The sequence below is a fragment of the Phaseolus vulgaris genome, chromosome 1, assembly GCF_000499845.2.
Source record: "Phaseolus vulgaris cultivar G19833 chromosome 1, P. vulgaris v2.0, whole genome shotgun sequence".
Lineage (NCBI taxonomy): Eukaryota > Viridiplantae > Streptophyta > Magnoliopsida > Fabales > Fabaceae > Phaseolus > Phaseolus vulgaris.
In genome coordinates, this window is record NC_023759.2 from 15,389,678 (window position 1) to 15,400,865 (window position 11,188).

The 11,188-nt window shown below is 32.8% G+C and overlaps 1 long non-coding RNA gene across 1 annotated transcript; it reads left to right on the top strand.

The window, feature by feature from the left end:
• Nucleotides 1-531: 531 nt before the first annotated feature.
• On the top strand, nucleotides 532-6,095 carry LOC137813669 (uncharacterized). The gene is made up of 5 exons (XR_011081476.1): nucleotides 532-3,142; nucleotides 4,542-4,668; nucleotides 4,842-4,913; nucleotides 5,355-5,491; nucleotides 5,585-6,095. It is a non-coding gene; the product is annotated as an uncharacterized lncRNA (long non-coding RNA).
• The last annotated feature ends 5,093 nt before the right edge of the window (nucleotides 6,096-11,188 follow it).

The following is an 11,188-nucleotide window of genomic DNA, read 5'->3' on the forward strand; positions in this document are numbered from 1 at the left end:
ACTCTCGCGTCCCCAAAACCTAACCCTCACTCTCGCGCCCTAAACCTAATCCTCAATCTCGTGCCCTTCACTGTCCGCCATTACCTCCTCCTCGTAAGGATTTCAAACTTCTGTCCACCTTTGTTCAAGTTTGTGCTCTATAAACTTGTCTTCGAAATCTATTGCTCGATTTCCTTTGTCGTGTGCTGGTTCTTAATTTGTGAAATCTATTGTGAACAAATTTTAGTGTATGGTCCTTTAAATTTAATTTGCGTTCTAGTGTGTATTTAGAGTGCTATTGTTTTACATCTAAGGTGGAAAATGATGTTCAAGTTCGTGAAACTGCAAAGGTTCCTAGATCCCTTCGTCGAAGACCATGGATTAATTATGGACAATATGAGGACCATTCAGATGAAGACTCTGACTGTGGGTGACTGTAGGTGGCTTGATCAAGTCCGTGTCATATTGATTTATATCTTGATTTTGAATACAATTAATACTCAACATTTCCCACTGAAGAAATTGAGGTCACATTCTGTAGAAACTCAATAATTTTTGGCTGCATGAAACTATTATCTATTTGTTGCCCTTATATGCTGCTCTACTTACATTTAATTTTCTATCACTTCTAAGTGCTTTATGGAGCTGATCTGGAAACTGGATTTTTTGGGAGTGGTTTCCCTAGGAAATCTAGTCAACTAGGTTCTGCTTCACATGACCAGTACGTAAAGTCTGGCTGGAATTTAAATAACTTTGCAAGGCTTCCTGGATCTCTTCTCTCTTATGAAATCAGTGATATATCTAGTGTTTTAGTCCCATGGTTGTACATTGGAATGTGCTTTTCCTCCTTTTGTTGGGTAAGAACTACATAGTTTCCTTATTTTCTAGCATGTATTTCATTGAATTCATCACAATATGTGTTTACAATGCTTGAGACCAAAGAAAAAGATTGAAAAAAATACTTCATTTCTAATTGAAAAAACTAGACACTCCCAATGCCACATATAATAAGAGTTGTGATCATAAATATGCAGTTGTCCCAACTTTCTAATGTTCTTATTCTCCGCAGGAAAGAAAGAGAGAAAGTGAAACAGAGTGAGTACATCTTTTAACTCTTTAATCACCACATTTGCATGTGCAACTTAACAACAAAATTTAATTTAGGAAGAATGCCATGAAGTAGTTTTGTCTTAATAGTTCGTGAATAAAAATTGATTGAGGTGATGGTGAAAACTTAATTTTAATTGAAGAATACTACAGTAGATAAGGTAGTATGAGATTCTAGTGTGAGGTTTATAAGGTCTTCGACTCTTCAACTACTACTGCAGCTAGCTTTTTTGGTGGTGGAGTTCTTCCATGGTTCTTGTCAAAATAATTTACAGCAAATATTCCCAAAATAGGTTGTCTGCGTAATACAAATAAAATCTGATATAAATACAAATAAAGTCAACTAAATCAAATTTGTATCAGATCTCCTGAAATATATCTGTAATATATTTACATGTGTTTTTTTTGTCTTCGAAATGCTTTTTCAGGATGGAAAGGACGTAAGGATATGCATTTGTGTGAGACTAAGGGGACACATAGTATAGGTGTCATCTTTTTGCCCAGATTTGTTTGCTAAACCACAACAGAACTATTTGTTGTGTTGAGTGCAATTTGTTGATGTTGTGCTATGCTTTAGTCCCAATAGTGGCAAGTTTGATAGTGGACTGAAGTGTTTGCTGCGTAATCATCATCCAAGTACGATCGTCGCATTTCAAGCTTTTTTATGGATGATTCTGGAAAAAAGGAAACAAATTTATGTTCTGTTTCATTCCTCTCAGACTTTTTGTGTTAAAAGCTGTTTTCTAAAACAATTTTACACTAAAGATCAATCAGTTTCTCATATGAAATAAATTAAGTACTGATTTTTTTTTCAAAACAGCTGTTGTAAAAAATCCAATAACAGCAACAACTGAAAAGTGTTTTTTCATCGTCTTCTCTTTGTTTTCTTTAAATGCACTGTTTATGTGTTCAGTCAGAGGATAAGGTTTTAGAAGGAAAAAATGCTCAAGAGACAAACTCTCTCCAATGTGCTCAACAGACAAACAAATTTTAGAAAAAGGAAAACTGCTTTTAAAATTAATTAGAAAAAGAGAGGGATAATATATTCTCCTAAGAAAACAGATTAATTGGCATGGGGTTGTTTCAGCTTATCTAGTTCTCTCGAATTAGAGTCCTCAGTATAAAGATACATTAAATACTAGGAGGAGAGCTTTACCGTCCATAGTAATCTTACCTGGATTGAACAAGATTTTATTTGTTGAAGGATATATATGATCTATACCAAAAATAGCAAGACAATGGTATAATTTCTTTTCGTGTATATCATCTTTATGTTTCATGAAGGGGTCTTTTGGTGAGATTTTAAAAGCCCATTGGCGTGGAACACCAGTCGCTGTTAAACGTATTCTTCCATCTCTTTCAGAAGATAGATTGGTGATGTGAGATTCTTTCTTTCGTCTCTGGCATTTGTTTCAATTTGGTTGCTGCTAGTTGGTCGTTATTTGCGATGTGAATGTCATTAGATTGCTTGTGGCTGGTGAAGTTGTTAAAAGAAGGTCTAGTAGCTTACTTTTACCTGTTATCCGTTAGCATTAGGAAAGACTTTGACAATTTATTTAAGTGTTTTTGCTAAATGTACTCATGGTTTATTCTAAACCTATTGGATATTGGATGCGTAGTCATGTCTGTTTATGATAAATGATAAACAGTTTTTCAAAACAGTTAAACTCTCTCTTCTACCCACCTGTCCATATTTCTATTATTAAGTAGGTAACTAGTGATGATCTTGTTTATTTCTTTGGATTGTTGCTTGTATTTCTAACTTGTTGCAGGTCACTCAGCTTTCTCCTTCTATCTTTAAGTCTAAAGGAGTACCAGTTTATAGGTGTGTCCAAAACCCTGGGGACTTTTGTTCTGACATTTCCTCGAGGCTACCACTCTGGGTTCAACTGCGGTTTCAGTTGCGTTGAGGCTGTTAATGTAGCTTCTGTTGAATGGCTGTCGCATGGGCATATTGCTATAGAGCTGTACCAGGAATAGGGACGCAAGACTTCTATATCACATGATAAGTTGTTGCTTGGAGCTGTAGGGGAAGCAGTACGAGGTCATACATCAAGTAGTACTATATATTGGATGTTTGAACTTAGAAGAATTAACAAACTTTTGTGAAAAAATATACTTGAAAACACTGCTTGATCCACGGTAACTAAAGATGCGGTTTCCTCGTGCAGATAAGAACAAAGTCTAATAATTCATGTTGGATTCGATGAAAATAACTAAAAGGAATAACCAAACATTTTTTTAATACGATGGGAATCTTTTTGTAGGACTATGTCTTTGACTCAGAGAGTGGACACAATGGAGGGAAGAACTTGGGTCCCTTCATCAACTTTACCCACAATGTCCCTGCACATAGTTTTTCACTTTCTTCTTAATGCCCTACCTAATTGAATATACAAAACAATCATGCTTAAGCACATATTCTTAGATATTTTGAATATAACCTTCTTCATATTATTTTCTTTTTTTAATCAACCTATAATATTCTCTACTGCATACAATCCTACCCAAAATATTATTTATAACATACCTTACACTTTAAATTTTCAGTCTAGAGCCATACAACTTAGTTTAATTGTTCTAGGGAGACATTCTTCCAAATTATATATCAAATGGAAATAAATAAAGATATAAATAATAAAGTTTGTGTGTATTTTTAAAGAAGTTGATGGGAATTTTGGAGTCAACTGTTATTTCTAATTGATGGTTGAGCGATAGAAAAGAAGTGGATGATGCAAGTCTTCTGGGAGAAAAAGTGAGAAGGAGAGACAACCGTATTAGTGAAACATTTATGGCATACGAAGAAGAGAGTGAACATGAGGCTGTTTCTGCATTTCTTGGTCTTTTATCATCTGCAACAAGATATTCCCTTGTAATTGTAAATTTCAATTTGATATATCTTTCATTGTCTTTTATTTTATGTTTATTAGTGTCTTTTATTTTATAATTATAAATATTGAAAATTATTAACTTAAAATTATTTATTTTATGATAGAAATATAAGGAGAAAGAATTTTGGGGTGATTATGAAATCAAATGAGAAAATAAGATCTGTTCTTGAAGATTTATGTTACGTTCCAGAAGCCACTCTCAGCTCAAACAGTTTAGTCTTCCAGAACATGGACACTTCGTTCTTGCTTATTACTAACAGAAGTACAAAAGATAAGGCTATATATAAAATTGTTTTTGATCTTTATAAAATTTTCTTTTTAGTTTTTTTTGTTTTAGTTCCTTAAAATGTTTTTCTATTTTAATTTAAAAATTAAAATTAAACTTTACTGAAAAGGATGTAAAAAAATAGTCTAAACTACCATAAATATTAAAGACTATAAATAATACATTGTATTTATATTATTATTGTATTATTAAACTTCAGATTTCCAGCAATTACATTACCGGTGATTTATACTAGAAATAATTTGTTTGGATGATTCCACTAATGACTTCTTGCACAGCATTAATGAAGGCCTCCATTGGAATTTGAGAAAGACACAATCATTTGATGGCCCTCGAGAAACATGACAAAATCTCATTATCCATCTTTCTTAATAAGTCTATAAAGAGCATTGTAGTTGGAAACTGGTTAGTTCTTCATCAATAATATCTAGAAGCAACTTTAATTTTAGTATAGTTTTAGTTTAGAGTAAATTATTCCCCTTTGCACCTTATCCTCTCTTATTTTATCATGTATACTCCATTGAAAAAGAGATGAATATAAATTATTCATAATACCATTGATTTTATGTTTCTTTCAGCTCAAGTATCATGACACGGGTAGAGAGAAGGATTGTCTTCCTCAAGTTGGGCAATCGAACATGATGAACAAGGTACTTGTGTACATTATATGATAATAATATAAAATGTGTTTTTTTTTTTATCTTTAATGGTTTAAAGATGTGAACCGTATTAGGTTCATTAGTTTTTAAGTTTGAGTGAAATTCTAATAAATTGCGTCATGTGGTACTACATGCATGGTTACAAGGTGTTTGTCTTTTGAATGACTTTATTAGGGATGTCTGACTTGGTTTTTTGCAATTAGATTATTTCTCAACTTTTTTTTATGAATAATAATTTTCTATTTCTTTCAGAAAATGGAGGATGGGGGTACGGTTAACAACTAGTTCTGCATAAATTTTTCAAAGAGTGTTCAAGATAGTGTTTCCCGTGGCTTTTGCTATGAACTTGCTCAAATGTGCTATATATCTTTAATCAATTTGTTTTGCATGCAGCTTTCTTGATTGCTTGACTCATTTGTTTCATGTGATCAGACATTTAATCCTGAGCCAATTGTCCCACCGGAGAAAGATCTGAAAACCTGTTATCATGATGCAAAGAATAAGCTTCAGGGAAGGGGAGCTTGATTTGCTCATTGTTATTTTGCCAAACAATAATGGATCTCTCTATGGTTGGTGCATTGACTGTGATCGTTGTAACTTGTTTTTTTTTTATGCACACGTATATGTGAAAATATCTTAATTTTGTATTATTTTTTGTGTAGGTGACCTTAAATGTATATTAGACAGATCTTGGACTAGTTTCACAATGTTGTTTGACTAAGCATGTCTTTAAAATGAGCAAGCAGTACCTTGCAAATGTTGCATTGAAAATTAATGTAAAAGTGTTTGGGAGAAATACCGACATTTTCTTTAGCTATTTAAATAATAATGGTGTGTTAAAACTGCAGGTTGTGGCTTCTCAAGATTATCGTGAAATTACGAAGTAGGCTGGTTTAGTCTGGGCCCAAGTTCATAGATAGGAACTCATTCAGGATCTTTTCATTCCAGGCATCAGATACTTGAAGTGGTGCTTCATCACTTAATAAAATAATAGAATCTAGTAATAAGATCAAGTGCTGGAAACAAAACTGATTAGGGATGTGTGTTTAATTTTAAACTTGATTAGGGATGTATGAACTTTTGAAAAATTATTTGTTGTAATTTTAAACTTGATTAGGGATGTATGAACTTTTTATGTGTTTTAATTTTCAATTACATATAAACTTTTGAACATTATTATGTGTGCTTTAATTTTCAATAAAATGGATGATTATAACTTTATACATTATTTTATTTTATTATGACAAAATTGTAATTGTATGTGTGCTTTAATTTTATAGTTAAATTTTATAATTATTATGTGTGCTTTAATTTTATAGTTAAATTTTATAATTGTATAAATCCGATTATAAAAAAAATTGTAAAAAAGTGGTGGTTAAATTTTATTTATTCAGAATTAAAATTACGTCAGTTAAAAACGTCACTACTTACATATATTATGGCGTTAGAATCTTCTTCAATGAATGTAAATTGCGACAGTTATAACTGACACTATTTACGTATATTATGGCGCCAGAATCTTCTTCAGTGAATGTAAATTGCGACAGTTATAACTGACACTATTTACGTATATTATGGCGCCAGAATCTTCTTCAGTGAATGTAAATTGCGACAGTTATAACTGACACTAGTTACATATAAAAACCGCCACTACTTACACTATGTTTAAAGTGACGGGTGTTGCGGCGGGTAACATAAAACCGCCACATTAAACTTTGTGGCGGCCAGTTCTATGGCGGTTAGGGAAACCGCCACAAATGTATATTGTGGCGGTTATAAACGCCACTTTATACGAAAAAAACCGCCACAATATACACTTTTTTTTGTAGTGTGTGGATATTTAGTCGCATTTATAAAATTTATAAATGCGGCTATTTACCATAGCCGCATTTATAAATCGCATTTACGAATGGTGTTTAAGGTTTCTTTTCTTTTTCGTTGTGGTTTGGGTTTCTAATCAAAGTTCTTAACTTTGATATTTTCCGAAGAACAGGTCATTTTTTTAGCATTTCTTTTGATCTCTTGGTGCATCCATATCATAGCTCTTCACATTCTTAGTATTTCATCCCAATTTGAATCTGAATCTGAATCTGACATGTTCTGAATAAAAAAAAAACCAATACAAATAATGGATTGATATTGGAAGGCCTGATAACTAAGAACATAAATAAAAGTCCAGAAAACGCAAATAAAAATTTCCTAATGAAACGCAAATACATAAGACAATCGGAAAACATGCAAAAATCAATGGTGAAGAAGAAGAGAGGAAGACAATGCTTACCCATGGCACGGAGACAATGCAAAGAAGAGAGGAAGAAAATAGGAAGCACAGTTAATGAAGGAAGCACAAAAGAGAAACGAAGTGCGAGAGAATGGGAGTATGAAAATGTAAGTGACGCACTTCTGAGTTAGGGTAAAAAAGGTTTTAAGTAGGTGACTATTTGTAATAACCGCATTCTTAAATCAAGTACTTGATTTAAGAATGCGGCTATTACAAATAGCCACCTTCTTAAATCAAAGCTCTTGATTTAAGAATGCGGCTATTACAAATAGCCACCTTCTTAAATCAAAGCTCTTGATTTAAGAATGTGGCTATTACAAATAGTCACCTTCTTAAATCAAGTTAATTTAAAAAATGCCACTGTGTTTTGAAAGACAGGGTCTGACCGTAAAAACGTATTAAATAATTGATCGTTGTTTTAAACTTTTGTGCTAGTGAATACTCTTCAACTATTGCTCTTAGGGTTGTCTCGGTCTTAGGTGTTCTGTCTCTACTAGGTCCTCGACCTTGGTTGAAGGTAGAGAGATACCTACAAAAGATCCTCTGACCCTAAGTTAGTGTGCAATTTTTTATTGTTGGAGTAATAATGCTATTAGAATGCATAATAAGTATTTGTGTTAATCCGATGCGGTTGACTAATCGTGTTTAGTGCGATGATTATGTAGGGGATCCGAAGGGTGATGATATATAATTACATTGATTATTAACAAAAACATAATTTTTTGTTGCAGTGATCAATTGCTTTATTATTGACTAGTTATTTGGCTAAATTAAGGTTTTATAACAACTACATATTATGTGAACTTTCTAACTAACAAAAGGCTGATGAGGCATCATGCACGAGGGTTCAAATTGACCAATTTTAAAATATGTTATTTTGTACTTAAATTAAAGAACCTAATTTTTTAAAACCATCAAAAATTTTAATATCGCGTCAGAGACATAAACAAGTGTTAGGAAATAAGATAGTTGATTAATAAATATTAATCATTAAAAATACAGTAAAACTCAAAATTCTCAAGAATAAATATTAGATATATATTTAATATAAGTTTTACAAATACATTATTGTTAAACTTAAAAATCAACGTAAAAGTCGGTGTGCCTTCCTGAACACAAGTCATGTTTCGTATTTTCCCATTTTCATTTCATTGCGTGTTAAAGATAATTGATCGTAATGAATAATTTAGAAGATAAATTTTACTCTTTTCCAAAACATAGATATCATGAAATGCCTTGTAGATTTCGCATCCAGCCTTAAACACGACAGGCAGAGGACATTTACTGTCTTGTGGTTTTGTTCCGTTCGTCTCATTTTTTCTTCACAAAAGGGCCAATTTGTTTGTTTGTTGGCTTGTTTCTCTCGTTTGTTTGTTTCATTAATTTTCCTATTTTGTCATTCTCTTTGGTGGATTCCACTGTGTCATTACGGTGTTCGTTATCGACCGAAAGAGCAATGAAGGTTTAGGTCGAACAGCAAAGCTCAAACCATGCATTGCAAGCTACTGTAAAAGAAAGCCAACACCGTGACCATCGTTGCATCTTCCATTTTAATCTCTCCCCTGATAATTAATTTTCAACATTATATTGTCTTCTTCAAATATTCATCATTGTTACCACCGTAATTGCATTAATTTAATGAACCTTTCTCTGATACGTGGAATAGATTTATTCTCCTTTGTTATCATAATATTCCCTCTAATTAATTCATTGCATAACCTATCATGGGTTGTGGCATGTCAAGGCTAGATCCTGAAGATGCTGCCCTTGGTCGTGTCATGCCTCCACCGTTTGACAAGGGTGATGAGGGTGAATTGTTGCATGGGAATAGTAATAATAATAAAGATGTTGCCATGGTAATGAAGTCAATGGGTGATGAAGAAGCCAAGGATAAGGAGGGGTCAAATGGAGAAAAGTTGAAAGAGAAAAGTGGTGTGGGGAGGAATGATAGGGCGATTGGAGGAAAAGAAAAGCATAGCAGTGGTGCAATGAAAAATGCTGAAGATGAGCTTGAGTATAGGGATGATAACTTAACTGTTGGCCCGGGGTCACCAAGTTTTAGGGAATATTGTAATGATTATGAATGTGGGGATCGAAGTTCCATGGAATATTCCAATGATGGTGATTCTGTGGAAAACATCAAGAATGGCAGTGAGTTACTTCTTATTATTCATATTGTGTTATGATTCTTGTTTCGATTCTAAAACATTAGTATTCGTCACGTTCGTGTTTTCTATTAATATGATTATGATTATTCTACCGTGCATAATTTCATATTGTGTTACTATTCTTGTTTTGGTTCTAAATATTGTTTTGTCCGTCACAATTAGCATTAACTCTTGGCTTCTATTGATTTGTATAAATGAATTTTCAGTCTAAGGTTGCTACGTTTGTAGGCGAAGCTTCATTGATCAGGAACAATAAGCCAATGAATCAGGGAAGTGTCGATTCTAGCAAGGTAATACTTGGTTTTCATTTTTTGTATGCAAGGTTAGATGTAGAATGCATATTTTTATTTCTGTGAGCACGAAATTAACTATACCTCGAAGATTCACCAGAAAAAGATAAAAGGGTCGTCGTTCATTTAAAAACAAAAAGTATTTTATGAACTTTATATGTAGTATGATATCAATTATTACATTCTGTCTATTTTTTTCACTTAGAAACTACTTGTAAATGTGATCTTTGCTCATAAACAAAAACTTGTAAATGTGAAATTGATGACTAATGTTATCTATTTTATTTTGTGATAAGACCAATTTGAATTTGATGTCACAAAGAGGCAGACAAATCAACCTGTTGTATTTATGATTTCATATTCAGATGACACATTAGAAGGTCTAATTGTAATATAATAAACATTTACTCTTCATCAGATATAATAAACTCCGAATCTAGATTGTTCATTAAAGAAATTTGTTTCTATTTCTTTTTGCAGGAAAAAGTGAAGAAAGAGGGACGAGGACTGGGATTTAGGAATGTTATTAGTAAGGGAAAGACAAGAAGAGGGGGAAGAAATCTTCTGAACTTCGTCTGCTCTAGTGGTAGCAATGAATCCCATGCTGAAGGTTCTTCCAACAAAAGTGTTGCAAAAACTGAATATTGAGGGCATGACTAAACAAATACAAAATCCAATTTGAATTGGCCAATAATGATTCGGCATACATAGAAGAATTTTTTTTGTCATGCTTTACATATAGAAAATCTACAAGATTTTGTAATACACTTGGTGACCATTCCCTCTAAAGTTGCACTGACAATATTCTAATTACTTTTCCCCTCGCGATGTATGTTTTATCTTTTTTGTATTGATGCTTATCATTTTAGTGTTATCAAAATCGAATCACTCATCAACTAAGTTGAAATGGTGAGTTAATCGGTTACTGATTGAAACAATGAGTCGCTATAGCAGTTGAATTAGTTGAATTGCATAAATTGACTTATATTCAATATTTTAAATTTAGAAATATTTTCAACCAATGAGATAATCTCAGTATTGGGATTAATAAAAACAGGAGACTCCAATCATATCAAAGTCACAAAACTTTTCTAATAATATCATCCATGAATCATCTCATTAAAATATATGACCAAAATAAATGATGAAAGGAACCTGTTCTAGCATGGATGTCTTATCACAAGTTCTTCTTCGGTCTTTTCGGTGGTTGGTCTTCGATCTTAGATTTTTTTTATTCTTTTGATAAGGATATCACTAATAACACTGTCACAATCAAGTTACTCTAGGGATTTAGTAAAAAAGTTTTTAAGATATTATCTCGACCTTAAGTCCAAAAAGTGTATTGTTAGATCAATCACGGTATTCATGGTATTCCGTCACAATTTTGTTCTTAAAAGGCATCTTAGTGGGTTAAGGGAGGAATGCGTATTTAAACTATCATTGACCACAACTCCTTAGCGATCTGTGACTATATTGGTGGTACCCGAACAAGCCCCCTAGTCGAGGTCTAAGGGGGAATGGTTTCCC